The sequence below is a fragment of the Dermacentor albipictus genome, chromosome 1 (genome assembly GCF_038994185.2).
Source record: "Dermacentor albipictus isolate Rhodes 1998 colony chromosome 1, USDA_Dalb.pri_finalv2, whole genome shotgun sequence".
Classification (NCBI taxonomy): Eukaryota; Metazoa; Arthropoda; class Arachnida; order Ixodida; family Ixodidae; genus Dermacentor; species Dermacentor albipictus.
The window spans coordinates 111,494,638-111,515,079 of NC_091821.1; the positions used below are offsets into that span (position 1 = coordinate 111,494,638).

At 45.3% G+C, this 20,442-nt stretch overlaps 1 protein-coding gene across 1 annotated transcript in view; it reads right to left on the reverse strand.

Annotated features, from left to right (window-relative positions):
* The window catches only part of Inos (Inositol-3-phosphate synthase), an 85,656-nt gene extending 70,317 nt beyond the window's left edge, over positions 1-15,339 (reverse strand). The window contains exon 1 of the mRNA XM_065439464.1: positions 15,262-15,339. The gene's annotated coding sequence lies outside the window, so the exon portion shown is untranslated. The remainder of the gene's footprint in view (positions 1-15,261) is intronic.
* Positions 15,340-20,442: the final 5,103 nt, after the last annotated feature.

A 20,442-nucleotide genomic window follows, 5' to 3' on the forward strand; every position in this document is an offset into this window, starting at 1 on the left:
AAGTCGCGCAATTTAGCGGAGCCGCTGGTAACCGCCCAATTTAGAAAATGCTAATACTGTGTCTTTGAGGTGTGTCATGCTCGGACACAAAGTAACCAAGCGTTGGTGCGTGTCTCGCACGTGTATTCATCAGGCAGCAGCGTTGAGAAACGATTCGAGCATGCAGAGTAGATAGAATTTAGCTCGGGTCATCGTGAAATTTCAAGTGCGTAGTTTACTAAACATTTTTTGGTTCTTTCATTAGTGCGGGTACTTTGTGGACAAGAGAAAGACACTATAAGTGCGTGAGTCGCACGAAAGTTGAAGATCAGCGGAACTTATCCGGAAAATGTGGTTTGCTCGAGTAAGAACCTTTATTTGACGGCCTACACTTGTCTCGCCAGACTTCTGCAGAGAATGCATTCCCTGGTCTGACCTGACGCCAGCAACCGTGGTCAAAGTGTCGTCCTTGACCCAAATTAACGAAAGAAGTGAAGCGCATCCTGTGCTGTACCTCAGTCGAAAAGTGACAGCTCGAAAAGAGGCATTTAGCACCTCGGAGAAAGATTGCTTTTGCATGGAATGGCCAATCCAAAAGCTAGGATACGATATTCGAGGCGCTAAATTCATGGTAGAGCACGTCCATGACCCTCTCGCATGGCTGAAGCAAATGTCAGAGAGAAACGGGAGACGAATGAGATGGTCACATTTGGCCGGAATCAGAATGCAGACGAGCTGGGTCGGGGTCACGAGCTCAGAGTTATTTTTTTTTAGAAACGTGTTTTGTACGTATCGCTAGTGATGTTATTAAGTTAGCCACCTATCTATATCTTGTCGAGAGCTGACCACGAGAGAGACAGAGAGAGGAGTAAAACATTGTAAATAAAACGGGGATCATAGCGTAGTCGTCGAGTATCTCGACTCGTCGGGGCTCTCGGCGAGACTATAGGATTTTCTGCAAAGACAGATAACCTTACGGCTATCCAAACCACTCTAGGCTACTCGACCTGTCCCAACCATCTGGCTCCTACTGGATCACCGCCGCTTGGCCTTTCACCAGATTGCCATTCCTGCCGGACCCACTAGGCCCTTGCTGCCGGTCTGCTCAGCCGCTGCCATGGCGACACTTTAACGGACTACTCTCCTATCTCCTTTGCTCCCACTATCTCCTCCCCCCCTCCCACCCCTGTTGGCGCTGAACCGTGCTCCCGCAAGGGCTGCAGAAAATAGTGTCAACCTTTTCTTTACCCTTCAAGAACCACTTCTCTCTCATAGCGTCCGTTAGGCGCATCGCTCGGGCACGCCGACGAGTGTGTGTGTGGGTGCCTGTGTATTCTCAGGGAGGTGGACACGACAAAGCGAGGGCTGGGCCCTTGGGCGGCCATGTGACATCAGTCATCACAACTAGAATGATCTCCGAGGCCGCGACCGAACATCGACGCTACGGGCAACCTGACATCTGGTTGGATCTCTTGGTGGCGGATGTGTTTGTTACGTCTCAACACCACAAAGGCATTGGTTGGACGTTTGCCACGTCTCAGGCCACCACCCTCCTAACCAAACGTCAACGCGGTGTGGACAACGACTAAAAGCGCACAACCCACCATTGCTTCTAGGCCTCAGCAAGGGCTGAAGAGTAGGGGGACAACATCGAAGAACTGAGAGGCGCAAATAACGTTTGCCACGTCTCAAACCACCGCACCTGCTATCCAGAGAACAACGCAGCGTGGACACTGACGGTTGAAGGGCGCTTACCCCTGCCATTACGTAGAAACATGAGAAAAGGATCAAAGAGAGGGAACCACGACAACAAATTTATCATCATAATCATCATCATCATCATCACCATCATCATCATCCTAGTTACGCCCACTGCAGGGCAAAGGCCTCTCCCATACTTCTCCAACTACCCCGGTCATGTACTAATTGTGGCCATGTTGTCCTTGCAAACGTCTTAATGTCATCCGCCCACCTAACTTTCTGCCGCCCCCTGCTACGCTTCCCTTCCCTTGGAATCCAGTCCGTAACCCTTAATGACCATCGGTTATCTCCCCTCCTCATTACATGTCCGGCCCATGTCCATTTCTTTTTCTTTATTTCAACTAAGATGTCATTTACCCGCGTTTGTTGCCTCACCCAATCTGCTCTTTTCTTATCCCTTAACGTTACACCGATCATTCTTCTTTCCATAGCTCGTTGCGTCGTCCTCAATTTCAGCAGAACCCTTTTCGTAAGCCTCCAGGTTTCTGCCCCATATGTGAGTACTGGTAACACACAGCTGTTATACACTTTCCTTTTGAGGGATAGTGGCAACCTGCTGTTCATGGTTTGAGAATGCCTGCCAAACGCACCCCAGCCCATTCTTATTCTTCTGGTTATTTCAGTCTCATGATCCGGATCCGTGGTCACTACCTGCCCTAAGTAGATGTATTCCCTTACCACTTCCAGTGCCTCGCTACCTATCGTAAACTGCTGTTCTCTTCCGAGACTGTTAAACATTACTTTAGTTTTCTGCAGATTAATTTTCAGACCCACCCTTCTGCTTTGCCTCTCCAGGTCAGTGAGCATGCATTGCAATTGGTCTCCTGAGTTACTAAGCAAGGCAATGTCATCAGCGAATCGCAAGTTGCTAAGGTATTCTCCATCAACTTTTATCCCCCATTCTTCCCACTCCAGGTCTCTGAATACCTCCTGTAAACATGCGGTGAATAGCATTGGAGAGATCGTATCTCCCTGTCTGACGCCTTTCTTTATTGGGATTTTGTTGCTTTCTTTGTGGAGGACTACGGTGGCTGTCGAGCCGCTATAGATATCTTCCAGTATTTTTACATATGGCTCATCTACACCCTGATTCCGTAATGCCTCCATGACTGCTGAGGTTTCGACTGAATCAAACGCTTTCTCGTAATCAATGAAAGCTATATATAAGGGTTGGTTATATTCTGCACATTTTTCTATCACCTGATTGATAGTGTGAATATGGTCTATTGTTGAGTAGCCTTTACGGAATCCTGCCTGGTCCTTTGGTTGACAGAAGTCTAAGGTGTTCCTGATTCTATTTGCGATTACCTTAGTAAATACTTTGTAGGCGACGGACAGTAAGCTGATCGGTCTATAATTTTTCAAGTCTTTGGCGTCCCCTTTCTTATGGATTAGGATTATGTTAGCGTTCTTCCAGGATTCCGGTACGCTCGAGGTTATGAGGCATTGCGTATACAGGGTGGCCAGTTTCTCTAGAACAATCTGACCACCATCCTTCAACAAATCTGCTGTTACCTGATCCTCCCCAGCTGCCTTCCCCCTTTGCATAGCTCCTAAGGCTTTCTTTACTTCTTCTGGCGTTACCTGCGGGATTTCGAATTCCTCTAGGCTATTTCCTCTTCCACGATCGTCGTGGGTGCCACTGGTACTATATAAATCTCTGTAGAACTCCCCAGCCACTTGAACTATCTCATCCATATTAGTAACGATATTGCCGGCTTTGTCTCTCAACGCACACATCTGATTCTTGCCTATTCCTAGTTTCTTCTTCACTGTTTTTAGGCTTCCTCCGTTCCTGAGAGCCTGTTCAATTGTATCCATATTATAGTTCCTGATGTCCGCTGTCTTACGCTTGTTGATTAACTTAGAAAGTTCTGCCAGTTCTATTCTAGCTGTAGGGTTAGAGCCTTTCATACATTGGCGTTTCTTGATCAGATCTTTTGTCTCCTGCGATAGCTTACTGGTTTCCTGTCTAACGGCGTTACCACCGACTTCTATTGCGCACTCCTTAATGATGCCCATGAGATTGTCGTTCATTGCTTCAACACTAGTGTCCTCTTCCTGAGTTAAGGCCGAATACCTGTTCTGTAGCTTGATGCGGAATTCCTCTAGTTGCCCTCTTACCGCTAACTCATTGATTGGCTTCTTGTGTACCAGTTTCTTCCGTTGTCTCCTCAAGTCTAGGCTAATTCGAGTTCTTACCATCCTATGGTCACTGCAGCGTACCTTGCCGAGCACGTCTACATCTTGTATGATGCCAGGGTTCGCGCAGAGTATGAAGTCGATTTCATTTCTAGTCTCACCATTCGGGCTCCTCCACGTCCACTTTCGACTAACCCGCTTGCGGAAAAAGGTATTCATTATCCGCATATTATTCTGTTCTGCAAACTCTACTAATAACTCTCCTCTGCTATTCCTAGAGCCTATGCCATATTCCCGCACTGACCTGTCTCCAGCCTGCTTCTTGCCTACTCTGGCATTGAAGTCGCCCATCAGTATAGTGTATTTTGTTTTGACTTTACCCATCGCCGATTCCACGTCTACATAAAAGCTTTCGACTTCCTGGTCATCATGACTGCATGTAGGGGCATAGACTTGTACCACCTTCAATTTGTACCTCTTATTAAGTTTCACAACAAGACCTGCCACCCGCTCGTTAATGCTATAGAATTCCTGTATGTTACCAGCTATTTCCTTATTAATCAGGAATCCGACTCCTAGTTCTCGTCTCTCAGCTAAGCCCCGGTAGCACAATACGTGCCCGCTTTTTAACACTGTATATGCTTCTTTTGTCCTCCTAACCTCACTGAGCCCTATTATATCCCATTTACTACCCTCTAATTCGTCCAATAACACTGCTAGACTCGCCTCACTAGATAACGCTCTAACGTTAAACGTTGCCAGGTTCAGATTCCAATGGCGGCCTGTCCGGAGCCAGGTATGCTTATCACCCTCTGCATCGTCACAGATCTGACCGCCACCGTAGTCAGTTGCTTCGCGGCTGCTGGGGACTGAGGGCCGGGGTTTCATTGTTGTATTCATATGGGAGGTTGTGGCCAAGTACTGCACCAGGGTGGCCAATCCTGCTCTGGTGAGAGAGTGCGTTACCGGTTCTGGTCGCCGGGATCAGGCCGCACTCCAGGCCTGTTTGTGCAATTTTCTCAACACACGTTTTTTTTTTATTTTCCGGTGGAGAATAGCGCGGCACCGGGATTTGAACCACGGTCCTCTTGCACGGGAGACAGATACTCTACCGTCCCCGCAGTAGTTAAATTAAAAAATTAAATTATGGGGTTTTACGTGACAAAACCACTTTCTGATTATACGGCACGCCGTAGTGGGGGACTCCGGAAATTTCGACCACCTGGGGTTCTTTAACGTGCACCTAATTCTAAGTACACGGGTGTTTTCGCATTTCGCCCTCATCGAAATGCGGCCGCCGTGGCCGGGATCCGATCCCGCGCCCTCGAGCTCAGTAGTCTAACACCATAGCCACTGAGCAACCACGGCGGGTACCGCAGGAGTTGTACGCCTCATTTAACCTACAGTGGTGCCCTATTTGATCAGTCAAGGTTGACCAATCTGAGATTGGTTATACCGCACGGATGGCACTCTACTAGAGAACCTGGTATTTATGACTTGCACATGTGTCGTCATACCTAATTGAGGATGTATATATATATATATATATATATATATATATATATATATATATATATATATATATATATATATATATATATTTTTTTTTAAGGGGGTTCCCGTACAGTCATAAACTAAAGGAAAAGACATTAAAAAGAAAGAAAAAAATAGAAAAAACGGGAAAAAAAGGAACATGACAGGTGATTTGAACTCATGACCCTTGGATGTTGCCCGGAAAGGTAGCTCAGTCGGTTGGTTCGTCAGGCCCCAGGTTACTTTCAAGCGCCATAACTCCTGCTCCGAGCCTCATACTTACTTGGAAAGGGACTGATGTTGTCCGCGACAGTCGATTTTCTGAAAGGGACTGATGATGTCCGCGACAGGCATACTTTCTTGGGAAAAAGGGGGGGGAAGATGAGGGGGGAAATATGCGACCAGCGAGAGAGCATTGTCAGCACGAGACCACCACCAGGCACCTTACTGAGATGTGGGGGGGGGGGGGGACTTCGCGGCCGGAACGAAGCCTCCCTTCTCCGCCGGCCAAGAGGGGGAAACGCGCTTTCCGATAGCTCAAGGTTGCGCGGACACAATAGTATAGCTCTAGCGTCTAGGAAAAGCTTAAAAAGGTGCGAGGGCGGCACGCATAGCGTGGGGAGCTAGCCGCCAGAATAGCTATCTCAAGGACTGCTGCTGACGAGGGCGAAATACCTTCGTGTAATTATAATAACCCTAATAGGACTACTTTCGAAAGAACAAAAAAAAAGAAAGGAAACGGCCCAGAAAGCTATACTGAGAGCTATGGCTGATAATTTTATATACATATATATATATATATATATATATATATATATATATATATATATATATATATATATATATATATATATATATATATATATATATATATATATATATATATATGTGTGTGTATTCATCTCATCTATGGGATCGCATGCGCGCGTTGTTGCTTTGTCTCTGCGTGTATTAGTGAAGAGGGCCAGTTTAAGGGCGGAGAAGAATCAAGGAAAGGAAAGCAAAATTGCAGCGCCGTGGTTTTAAAGCGCACCCGTGGTAGAGAAACGGAAGGCGATATAAGCGTGCGTGGCTATGATACGCACACGAAAAAACTGCCTCAAAATAGTTAGACTTGAGGGAAATCTTCGTTAACAAACGATAGCACAGCAATCAGCATACGAATATAATTATAACCCTAATAATAATTGTAAATATTCATCTCATCTATGGGATATAATGCGCGCGCTGTTACTTTGTCTCTGCGTGTAGTAGTTAAAAGAGCTAGTTTAAGGCGATATAAGCGTGCGTGGCCATGATACGCACACGACAAACTGCCTTAAAATATTTAGACTAGGCGCAGGCGCAGTTAATTTAGGCGCAGTTAATTAGACGAGCCTAATTGGCAGGCTTAGCGATGAAGAAGGGGCGGGCGAACGAACTAGGTATCACCGGTTGATTTCTTTCCACAGGTCCAAAACTAGTTTTTTCGGAGGCGGAGTTACTGCGGGTTATTCCGAACACGGGCGTGGTATCGCAACGGAGTCGACGATAGTGATTTGGTCCTGGACAGTCTTCAGATTCCCTAGTCGACTCGCCTAGGGAAGACGACGGTATTAAAAGCAGATACCTTCGAGAGAGAGGTAAAAGGGTCCTGATGTGAACTGAGACGTTTAACCTGCTCTTGAATGGAGTGGGCTTCCGTACTGGGGCCGTGTAACTAAGCTAAAAAACAATTTTCCTTCATTTTGAACAACCTGATGTAGTAGTCGATGGGCTTGGTGGATTCCATGCCCTGAACGCCACCCTAGCCACATGTATGAAATAAAGATTTATATTTAGAAGATATGACGAATGATATTCACTATATTGCGTATTTACTTGAGAATCCGTGTGACTACAATACTGGAAATTTTTTACGACCGAAACAACGGTAGTTGCAAGGATACGTTGCCATCTGTAAGTAGTGCTGGCCAATATTCGTAGCCTGAAAATAAAACATGAGACTAATACGCGTAGATGTGTATAAAATTCATGCTATTAATTAAAAATGGTCGCTTACTGCCTGTGATAAATTTCACACGTGCATAGAGTTTGTGTGGCAGGAGCACGTGGAGGAGGAGGAAAGCGAAAAGCAGAAGGCAGGGAGGTTAACCAGGATAACGTCCGGTTGGCTACCCTACGCCGGGTGATTGGGAAAGGGGAAAACAAAGGTGGCAGGGAGAGAAAGAAGGGAAGGAAAAAAGGAAATGATCGGGGAGTTCGCTGATGCGTGTGGTCTAATAGAAATTGCATTAATAGTCACAGACGTTCACACAAGCCCGTCGTCCTCAAGAAACACAAAAGCGCCTTCACCGCTTTATGGACCGACGAGCGATGGGGGCGATGTTTCAGCAGCACCTGCACAGAAAGCGGCCGATCGGCAAGTTTCTGGCGAGCATTAGCAAGTTCTTGTCTGTCTGGGGCATATCGTGGGCAGTGGCACAGCAGGTGGTCGATGTTTTCTTCGGTGCCACAGACCTCGCATGCTGCACTGTCAGTCACTCCAATTAATGTAGAGTATGCCTTTGTGAAGGCAACTCCTAACTAAAGGCAACAGAGAAGCGCAGCTTCACGTCGAGGAAGTCCGAGTGGAGTTCGTAGTTGCAAGGAGGGATTTAGTCGATGCAGTCGTGTAAGTCGGAAGTTTGGCGAGTTCCACTCGATCAGTGAGAGACTGCGTCCCAGGTGTCGAAGCTGCCTTGCGGCGTCTGTCCTCGAAAGCGTAATTGGAACGCTGTGCTCTTCTTGAAGTGATGTGCGAGCAGCGTTATCGGTGGAATCATTGCCACTGATTCCACAATGGCCAGGTACGAACTGAAAATCAACCTCGTGACCTTTTTGTTGGACGTGATGGTGAAGTTTCATGGTTTCGTATGGCAACTGTTCATAACATCCGCTTCAGAGAACTGACTGGTTTTGATTCAGAGAACACAGCCCATTTTCTAGCAGGAGCACGTGAATTACACAACCTACACTGTGGCTTGAACAAGACAATGTGAAGTAAAAAAAAAAAAGAGAGAAACGACATTGATGGTCGCGCCATAACATATCCACAAACAATTAGAGTTAAATATGAACAAGCGTGACTTCGTTATGAAAACGCATTAGAAGGATTTGAATACAGATAGTTTACAACGCAAAATACAACAAGGTAATTCTGTAACGCTGAGAAAATGTCAAATTTTGTTCGGTTCATTGAAGCCCACGGTCTGCACAATGCTTTTTGGACATACTTTTCGCTTCTGTCATTTGTTGCAGGCACTCTATAGAAAATAAGAAATACAGCTGAATAACCACGTGCACGATTTCTGATTTATATTAAAAAAGACAGAAACATTACGCGCTTCCCTGGGAATGCGAAGAATTTCGTTTCTTGACTAAGCACAAATTATAGCCACCAAGAATAATACTGCATGTTTCTGAACATTTTTAACAAATATATGATACTCGTAATTGCATGCTCGAGCATCTCCGCCTGAGGAAATGTTAAAGTGTAAACGGTGTTAAACTGTAAGAAGTGATAAAATATGCATGCCCTTAGGACCCTGAGTGATTCTTCAGTGTGCGGAAGACGGCACTACTTTCAAATAGCCTTTATCACGTCTTACATCCCGCATCTTGCATATGTAGTATACCTCAGCGCTGCACTAGTGTACCAGAATATTCTAGTAATCAGAAAGTGGTTTTGGCACGTAAAACCCCATAATAAAAAAAAAACACTCTAGCGTGTACACTATACGGAACTCCCTCCACCTCTTTTCCCCTCATTCCTGGGTCGGCCTTTTTGTCGCTGTTATTGTTTACGTTAAAGGACGTGGAAGTGAAATCGGGCTTCAACTATATAATGGTTCACTCTACAATAATAGCCCATATGGGCTCCTATTGGCTCTTCGGAAAGCAAGCTTTTCAGTTGAAAATATCGTTATGGTCTGAAAATAAAATCAACTTTTCTTTCATTTTGTTGCTTGAGGTTTTACACAGGGGGAGGACTGTGCCATAAACAACTAACGCCAGTTGCTCCGTCAGTCTATGCGGAAATTGCAATTCAGCTCGTAGAGGGCCTGTTATATGTGCATGCGTGGGGGTGTACAGCATACAAACTTCTTTCGAAAACGCTACAGTCGGTACCCACAAAATATTATGGGGATACGCTGAGGCAGTTCGTAGAAATAGACGTCAACCAACAGTAATGCTCAACATGCCATTACAGATGGCGGCTGGCCAATGAAGGGTCTTTTCAGCGAAAAGCATTGTGAATTCGGCCTCTGACGCCCAAGTAAATGTCGCGGTAGATAGTTTTCACGTGACGTCACGGGCACAGCTTCTCATTGTACTAACGCGCGGATATGGCAGTCTGTAACCCATATTATCACGCAAACATTGTTTTGCTTTTTGACGGTGACCGTTTTTCACCGGCCGATCACTGTTATCGGTTTGTAGTTGAGCGCAAGACGCGCCTGTCGTGCTGTTACGTTCCTTCTTTACGCCGCTTGCTGACGTGCTAGTACCCAAAGATGGCGGCCACGATGACGTCATTACAAATCATCGAGACATGTGGCAATTAATTTGCAACATGTTATTATATTTTTTGCCATCTTATTGAATGTTTCTTGCTTTCGCCACGCTATTATTGTTAGCATGTTTCCGTTCGCGCATAACGCGTTTGCAGTATCAGCCATCTTGCTACATGAATATTGTAAACGCGTCTAGAAAGACGAATCCCTCTTATCAGTGTATGGGCGCTGCTCATGCAAAGTCTTCGAATTGTCGTGACCTTTGCCGGTTGATCCGGGGACGTATTTTCGGACGACCATTTTCGGCGATGCTATCGCTTTCGCATGTCGTGCTCGACCAGCCAATCAGCTTATCCGGTTTTGCTCAACCAGCCAATAAGCGCGCACTGAAAGTGATATTGACGAAAGCGACCGTCCGAGAATGCGTCCCCTGTAATGTGCCTCACGCCTTTAATATCAGCACTGTCGACGGCCACTCGGGCGAGATCAACACTCGCATTTGTCGAAGGCTAAGGCAAAAATTAAACACGATAAAAACAACGGGCAAGAAGAGACAGAGCGCTATTGTGTCGTTTCTTCTCGTCCACTGTCTTTATTTTTTGTCCTTGCATTTGTCTCAGCATTCTAAAGTGCGCCAGCTAGCCCAACTGCTTTCATTAAATGTCACAGTTGTTTCATGCTTCTTTCGGTGAAGGATCATTGCACTTTCGTTCTCTAGAAGCCACTCACCCTCGTGAAATGCACATAGTTGTTTGGCATGGTTTGCTGTCCTACAAGGAAAATTTTGCATATGCTAAATTTTCTTGCACGGGATATCAAAGAATGACAGCATTGTGATCTCTTGTGGAGAGAGCCTCGTGAGCAAGTATGAATGCGGTTTGTTGTGCTGTAAAATATGTAAAATATTTCTTGCACGGGATAGGAAAGGAGAACAGTGCTCTGAGCTCTTGTGGAGAGAGCCTCGTGAGTAAGTATGAATGCGGTTTGTTGTGCTACAAAATATGGTAAATATTTCTTGCACTGGCTAGGAAAGAATAACAGCGTTGTGAGCTGTTGTGGAGAGAGCCTCGTGAGCAAGTATGAATGCAGTTTGTTGTGCTGAAAAATATGCAAAATATTTCTTGCACTGGATAGGAAAGGAGAACAGTGCTCTGAGCTCTTCTGGAGAGAGCCTCGTGAGCAAGTATGAATGCGGTTTGTTGTGCTGCAAAATACGCAAAATATTTCTTGCACGGGATAGGAAAGGAGAACAGTGCTCTGAGCTCTTGTGGAGAGAGACTCGTGAGCAAGTATGAATGCGATTTGTTGTGCTGCAAAATATGCAAAATATTTCTTGCGCGGGATAGGAAAGGAGAACAGCGCTCTGAGTTCTTGTGGAGAGAGTCTCGTGAGCAAGTATGAAAGCGTTATTTTGTGCTGCAAAATATATTCACTCGCCATAAGAAGCTGTCGCAAAGTTTATAGGCACTGGATAAAAAAACCGATATCACAAAGAAAATCATGGGTGCAAATCACGAAAAATTGAAGCACGTTGCTACACGCACGTTAGTACAATTTGTTCAAGAAGAATTAACCTCTGAAAGGGATTCGTAATGTAGAGCACATTCCTGTGCTCTGGAGATCTTACAGAATTAACACTAAAAGCCAACAAAATGGTTGGAAGGCTTCTTGATTGGAGCGACCTATCGTCGCTGAAATTAAGTACCTCAAAAGCAAAGCAATCATATTTGGACTTGAAAACACACTCGTGAGGTCTGTTCCTCAGTGTTGCTGGGCAATTTATGAGTTGTGTCATTTACAAAAATGTCCGAGCCCTAGCACAATCTCTTGGAGTCGGTGCGCCTCTCTTCCAATAGCTTCAGGATGGCCCTTGGCGTATCACAGTGACGAGGTTCTTGCTGAGCCACCATCCCGGCTTTAGGAAGAACTGTCTAAGGTAAGTGGTTTGTTCACTTCCATATTAATTATTTCCTCTTGAACAAGCAGCACAAACCAGGTGAAGGAAAGAGGCTACTTCAAGCCGGCATCTTTAATCGCCGCGATTGTATCAGCTCAGAGTAAATTTTACAGATATATAGGTTCACCCAGTGCTAATCATAGTTACGTAAAGTCTCATACAGCTTATAATCAAGACCCGCCGCGGTGGCTTAGCGGCTATGATGTTGAGCTGCTAAGCACGAGGTAGTGGGATCAAATCCCGGCTGCGGTGATTGCATGTCGTTGGGGGCGAAATGCAAAAAACTCCCGTGTCCAGTGCATTGGGAGCACGTTAACTATCCCCAGGTGGTCAAAATTAATCCGGAGTCCCCCACTGCGGCGTGCCGGCCTTTTAATTAAATCGTGGATTGGCACGTAGAACCTCACAATTCAATTCAGCTGATAATCAAGTGATTTACAGCATTTTATGTAAATATGAGTTATGTTCTTTACAGCACTTCTACGGCAAAATGAGGTCTACTTGGTCGGACCTAATTGAGGAACACGCCGAACTGGCAGTCGAGTAGATCCTCGTTCCTAAGACACGATGAGAGGTAAGGCGCGTGATCACTCTTCAAATCAGTTATTAGCGACGGATATGCTAAGAACGTGAAAGACCACGTTTTGCTTAGCGGGGGACGATACATTTATAATAACTTTATTTTTTAAAACTATTTGAATGAAATTTGCACAATAAATGTATTTTTAGTAGCTAATTTAAAAAATCCAAATGTTTTTTTCCTGTAATAAGCATTTTTATGCTATCCAAGACCGGGTCTCCTTTGTTTAGGCCCTAATTAGCGAATTAAAAGCAACTTGCACGGTAATGTACAGCAGACGGAACCGATTCTATATCCATAATGTGTCGTAAGCTATATGTCGTTTCAGGCTACCTTGAAGCGAAGTTATAGGTTGTCAAAGTCATAAAAAATGCCACCTTCATACTTTCTAGTACAGATACTTTCTACTTAAAGCAAAGCTCTGGTGAAAGGTTGTAATTAAATTATATGAAAACGTATACATATGACCCACGCAATTTGATTTTATGTTCAAGCACGCACAAGGAACTGTTTATGTTCTCTTCCCATCACACAAGTTTCGTTTCACTTGGCTTTGCAGCAACGCGCACGCAAAGACAGGAATACGCAGACCCCCCCCACGCGACCCACGTGACCTACGCGACCGCGGATTACACTGCCTCCGAGATCGCGCCACTTTTCGTTACACCAGCTCCAAGAACAGCTCACTTAACAGTGCACCCGGGATTCGCCCCTTAATCGACGAGAAGCCGACCGAGCATACGCGCCAAACCCCCGGGGAGGAAAACATGCAACGCTTCGCTTGAGTAATTGTGCCCTCGAAGGCGTATATTTGTTGCAGTTAGAATATTTAGGTACCGATCGTTGTTTTTCTTGCGTAATTTTGTGAAGAACAAAGCTGGCCACCGGCACATGTGTTTGTAGGGCAAGCACACATGGCTATATATATAAGCCGACTAATTGTATGCGTGTTGTACTGCGCGTAAGCTATTTGTTAAAACAGCAGCAACCGACGTGATCAGGAAAATCTGAAAAGGTTTGCGAAAAATATGTTCGCTTTAAAAACTAATTTTCTTTGCATAAACACAAAGCTGAGGCTGTAACATGGTTCGTTACGTTGGCATGTTGATGCTACGTCGTGGATTTTAATGTGAACTCGCGATACTCGAAATTTTGTTCACGTTTTTTTTAGCCGTCTGGGACGACACAACGGTCTAGATGAAGTTAGTGCCCATTTTCGCGAAAGATGACATCAAGAATATGGCTAAACCAGTTCCGTACAGTTCTGAAGGCATCCAATGCTATATTTTGCACGAATATTTTACGTCATTGCTTGAACTGCGCAAGAGCTGAAGGCACTGTGCCCCCCTCCCCATTACTTAATTGTCGCATTAGTGAACATGTTGTGTAATGCAGCATTACCAGACAGCTGAATGGGGTGGGGAAGGAGAAGAATCCAAAATTTCTCTGGCGCTGTAGCAGGATAGCTATTTCGCCAGGTGTTTTGGTGAGCAGCCAGTACGAACAGTGTTGAGCCGAGGTCGGGACTCTTCAGCAGGGACTTATGAACGATCGACACTAACGAACTCCACGAGCACCACGCACACCAAGCGTTTCTCAAGAAAAAGAAAGCATCCCTTCACAGAGAAAGCGCTTTCTACAAAAACACGGCCCGAAGGGTACAGTATCAAAAATCCAAACTAAATGTCGTACAACATGACGGCAAGGTTACACCAATGCGACTCATTCAGGTCGCTTTTTTCTTAATGCTCATTTGACAACTACACCAGCAGAAAAGGCCAATTATTGTAAGAGCAGAAGCCTTCGCTCGCCAGGCCATACGGCCGTAAGCTTCTGCTTCTCTTCAGGTACATTAATTAATTAATTCAATTATTTATGTAGTTATTGCATCATTTGAAAATCCGAATTGTAGTAGAAGCCAGGTATACCTTGTGGCGCAAAATACATTTCTTGAAAAGGAACAGAAGAAGGCAGTGAAGTGCCAAACTACCAACTGTTTAATGACAGCCTGAAAAATACAACTGTCATTAAACATTTGGTAGTTTGGCGTTTCACTGTCTTCTTCTGTCCCTTTTCAAGAAATTTATTTTGCGCCACAAAGTATACCTAGGAAATCTAAGCACCAACTTGCCCAAGAAGAAGTTCTTTTGTAGTAGGAGCGAACGCCTTGTCAGCCATAGGGACTTAAGCTTCCGCTTCTCATCAGGAAAATAAATAAATAAATAAATTCATTCATTCATTCGAAGATAACTGCTTCATCAACGAAGCTGAATAGATGTAGGAGCAGAAGCCTTCGTCATGCCACGGGCAGGTTAAGCTTCTGCTTCTCTTTAGGAAAATAAATTCATTCATTCATTCATTCATTCATTCATTCATTCATTCATTCATTCATTCATTCATTCATTCATTCATTCATTCATAAATAACTGCATCATCAGAAAAGCGCCGCACTTTTCTCGAATCAATGATTTACAAAGTTACTTGCGTCCATACAATGAGATAACGATACAAGGCAGTTTCTACATGTCCGGAAGCTGACGTCGCCGAGAAACCCAATACAGTGGGTATTCTGACTTTCCGGCACGTAGCCGTGGACTCTGTAGGATCGCGGGGGACGACAGTCAGAAACTAGAGACGACATGCGATCGCTATTATATGCCACCGAACCCTCGAGCTTTTTGGAAATATCGATTCCGCGGTGATAGGTTCTGAACAGCTACAGGTGAAGAAAGGCACGCCGGCCAACGCGCCCGCAGAGATTCTCGAAAACTTACGTGGCAGGGTGAGCGCCTCACAGCTTATTCACCGCGACGCCGTCGTTGGGTGTCGGAGTCCAAGCTGCGTGCGGCTGCTGTCGCTGCGAGGCGGTCGACAAGAGGAAGGAGGGGGCAGTAGTGCTGACGCATTTGGAAGCGTTGCATCGCACGATGTTTTTCGCCTCCCGCTCTTTCTTTCTGTCTATCGCGAGCTGGCGCGCTTATCGTGTTTCAGGGGGCTCGGCCACGTGTTTAACGGGCGACGGTGTCAGGCCACAATCTTACTCACGGCCACCCATGTGAGGCAATTCACTGATCATATATGTAGCGTTAGTGTGCGGGTAAGACGTTCTTGAAGCATTCTTCTCGCCTTCAATTCTCTCCAAGTGTCCCAGTAGAAAAAAAAAAAAGAGTTGAGCATTGAGCGCGTGGTTGAGTACGTTAAGAGGCTGTTTTAAACGAGCGATCTGCTCTCGTCTCCTTCAACGGTTTTCATTCTTTGTGAGCAAGTTTCAATCACCAGTACAAGCTTGTATTACGCTTTTAACTCGAGCCGGACATTACATGACAAAAATATAGCACGAGGTTATCTACCATTAAAACAGGTTCGGCCAACGCTCCGATGTAAACTACTTTGGCTGTAGTATTAATCAGAGCCCAATGAAATGAATATATTGAGATTAAAAGGTGACGAATGCTTATTTTCCAAAGTGTATCTGGGACTTGAACGTATATATACTGCGTGTTCCTGCAAGGAGTCTCAGGTTATTAATAAAAAGGGAATTGGAAGTAAAATGACATTTTTTACATACCAAGCTCTATAGTAGCGGCGGACATGAGAGTTTGTGCAATAATCGCCAACACCAATGTTTATTAACAATACTTCACCAATTAACATATAAGTTAAAGACAATATGAATGTATTGTAACTGCAGAATTACAAGCAAGGCAGCCAGTACTCAAAGAACATTACCTCTTGCGAGAAACTTAGTAGCATTTTTTCGCACGGTAGAAGAAGAAAGCATGCAAAAGTGTTAGCTAGAACAGCAATGCATTTCACGTCACATTTTGAGTGAGTCTCGAAACTGGTGCTGGGCAGAAAGTTTCTAGGAGAATTTTTTGCTGCGAGTGCCGGAGGAACTCAATTATGGACTTGCAACATGCCCCCTAAATTTATAATTTAGGATGTAATTAGTGAAATTGTTAATTAGATATCAAATTGGCGATTACCGCACCAATTCTGATGTCAGACACTGCTATACATCTTGGTAAAACGCTATTATACCTCGGATCCTTTTTCTTTAATAATAAGAGACATCTCGGGGGGGGGGGGGGGGGTAATACTTGGTATAATCCACCGCACAGTAGTGAAGAAGGGTGGTAAATTAGGCTGAGCCCGATAGGGCTGGTGTGTACCAAACATACAGATACTGTTTTAAATATCTTCTTTGGATGTCTTGTATCTCCATCATAATACATTCGGCAACACGAGTACCATTATCTGCATTTTCGATGCATCAATGGAAGCGTCGCGTATCTTAAAGCTACAGCTATCACAGCACTCAAGAATATGTCCAGAATCAATAAAGGATAGCAAATGACGCAGTTGAAGTTTATTCTAAGAAATTACAGTTTTATGTTAACTCATGATTCTAATAACGAAGCATGACCAGGAATATAAAGAATGTCCAACACAGTGGTATACCTATAAACTCTGCGCATTCCAACCTCAACAAATAGGACTACTTTGGCGAAATGAGGATTGAAAATACGTCGTGAAAGGAAGAGCTGCTCCAGGTAACAATTTGCCATGCTGCATTTTCTATAGCGTGGAAACATATTATCTGGAAGAGCAATGCTTTTCATTGCAGATTTTAATTTAAAGAGGCCGACAACCATGATAAATTGCTAGAAATGAAAAGACCATGATTTATAGTGATCTACTCCATCATGCTGTTCGCGATTTAAGTAAGAATCACAATTTTAAATTGGCGCAGAAAGTCGGACAAGCGCTAAGTGGCACGAACTGGCGGCGAAACCTTGACACTTTGGATGAAGTCAATGAGATTGCTGCACGTATGAATGTCGGCTATTATCAAGTGGCTCACACTTACTGCTTAATATCGCAGTCTTTATATTACAGGTGCGCTTGAGCCTTATTCTCTAAGCACTGCGAATAAAAACCGGTTCACGCTCATGAGCGGCGCTGCCTTCGCGGCAACGAGGGGACCGGGAGAGCTTAGCAGAGCCGTGGCGTCGCTCATTGCGTGGGGGTGCACATGAGCGCATTTGTAAGCGCGCACACGAGTTTAGGAGTGAGTTCCGCGAGTTCTGCGCTGTCCCTGTGAATGCCATAAATAGGTGCCATCACCAGAATAGGTTTATTCGATTAGAAAAGATACAGGGCACCACAAACGAAAAGGTGAAGGTGGTGCCGGTGGTGGTCCACCGGGCCACACCCACGCGCGGCAAGGTTCAAGGGTGCGTTGCACCGCGGCGAAACCTTTCCTAGCACCCCGTGCAATCGAGGACAGGGGATGCAGGGTGCGCCGCTGCACTTTGGTCAATCGAGGGCCTAGGTGCAGAATGTGCAGTACCACTTAGCTTGGCTTAATTAGCTAAAAAATGTCTTTATTTGTATGTGGCCATAGAAGTGAACCACGAAAGCACGTAGCTAATATCGGAGAAATAATTCAACATTTGAAAAAAACTAATTCGAGTGAACCCATCTCACGATGACTGTCGGCGGTAATGTTTTTAGCTTTGCATCATTATAGCGACACGACATATTGCCGCCGTCGAAACTGGTGATGTATGAGCCGTGTACCGCAGCGGGACTCCTCTTTCGCGCTTGCTTAAGAACACTCCGCGCCATCTATCGCAGCCGCCGCGAAGCCTGCGCGTGGCCTCCGAAATGCATCGCGCACCAATGCGTGCGAACGCTGCGAAACGGGCCATGCGGCAATCGGGCTCCCTCTCGCGCGCTTCTTCCTAAACACGACGCACCTTCTAATGGCGCTGTAGATATTCTGCGCGTGGCCTCCGAGACTAGAAGCGTGGCGCGCCGATGCCTGCGAAAGTTGATAATAGTTTCCTCGCTTGCCGCACACACAGTGGCACATACTCGGTGATCCGAATTGACGGGATATTTATTGAAGAGGGGCGCATTCATGGCGCAGCTCACTAACGCGTTGGCGCGAAAGGCGTTCATTGCAAAATGGCACATAGCCAGTGCATCTGATGCGCAGCCTGCTAAGCGTCAGGGTGCTGTCCTTGAGGAACCCTTGCGAGGTGGGTTCGATTCTGCTCAGCGTCGGATAAATTTAAGCGACCTTTTTCGTCATTGTAGAGCGGCACATTACAAGTGGCGCATACCTAATTACCCACGTTGGCGTCAAAGACGATCACTAAATAGAGGGACATACCTACTGGCACATACCGAGTGACCCAGGTTGGCATCAAAGAGGCTCATTGAAGACCATGCACAGGCCGAGTGGAACATAACCAGCGCTCCAAGTATAGGCGTCACATAGTTTTGTTGAAGAGCGGCGCCTACCCATTCCTACACCTACAGTGACCCGTGTCGGTGGGAAGGAGATTAGTAGAAGAGTGGCGCACATGTACACATGCACAGGGACCCAAGTTTGTCCGACGGTTAGGTTCGAACCCGGTTCCCTCAGCCCAGCAGCCCTATGCGCTACCCATTCGACCAGGGACTACCCAGTGACCCAGGTAGGCGGTAAGACGGTTAGATACAAACTTGCATAGATTGATACATTCTTGATCCCCGGAAATTGCGTGAAGTACCCTAAGAATACCAACGCACGAAAAATATGAACTGCAGAAACATCGTCTTCATAAATAAAATTCGACTTCCCGGCAACTAGGGCTGCTCTTGTCGTCTGATTCCCATCAATGCCAAAGTATTATATGCTATCGCGCTCACCTGTCACTCTTTCCAGCATGTTTCTAGCGTACGACTACATCCTCACTGCAGATCGAAAATTTTTGATTAAAAGTTTTCCACGGCGTTTGCGTGTTATTTCTGAATGATTGGAAACTGACCGGTAAACTTTCTGTAGCGCAAAAAAAAAAAGAAACGAAAAAAAGAAACGGGTACGACGAAATCTGTTTGTCAGCACCTTTAAGTATTTAGACTGGACTTCATTAGCGCGGATCCAGTCACTGCTGAGTATCTGGACAGACGCTCAGTAAAGGAATTCGAGGCCGCTAAAAGCAGGCGCTAAACCAAGGAGGTTAAAAAAATAAATAAATTATGGGGTTTTACGTGTCAAAACCAGTTTTTGTTTATCAGGCACGCCGTAGTTCAGGACTCAGGAAATGTAGACTACCTGGGGTTCTTTAACGTGCACCTAATTCTCAGTACACGGATGATATCGCCCCCATCGAAATGCGGCCGCCGTGGCCGGGATTCGATCCCGCGACCTCGTGCTCAGCAGCCCAACACCATAGCCACTGAGCAACCACGGCGCGTAAAGAAAAACTACTGCAGTGATATCCCGAAAGTGAACCGCACAGGAGGGGCACGATAAAACTATAAATAAAGATTAAAATATGGCAAAGAAGCACTTTTCGCACACTTCCATCAACCTTCTTGGTCAATCATGACTTATTTTACCAGACAGATCCTTATCTACGTGTATCTTTGTATTACTGATTTTAGTGTGAAATCTGAATATATTCAGATATATATTCACGTTCACGTGAGTATATAAATATAAGAACGGGATATATAATCACGTTCTTCCCATTATAATATGCCAGTGCATGTTGTAATGGGAAGGACGTGATCAATATTCAGACGAAATTATGTTCGTTGGGAACAACCAGCGTTTATTTTATAATTAGCCTAGCATTACAATAACAGAGTCAAATCAGCTAATCTGTAAGCGAAGATCATCCGATAAGGCTCTATTCCAGGTGAAAGGAAGGGCAAGCACTGGCTTCACCTTTCCTTGTAAGGAGCTACGGGAGCTTCCCCTCCAGCTGTTTTGCTTTAACCTCCATGCGCTAAACACGACAGTGGTCTTATTGCGCTTGCGGCGCTCGCCACCGCCGTACTACATCCCCTGCGTTTCGCCGTCCCCTTGAAACCAGGTTATTAGATTATCGCGAAGTGACGCTGGTATTTACATACAAACGCATTAGATCGCCAGTAAGACGACGACGAGTGGGGAT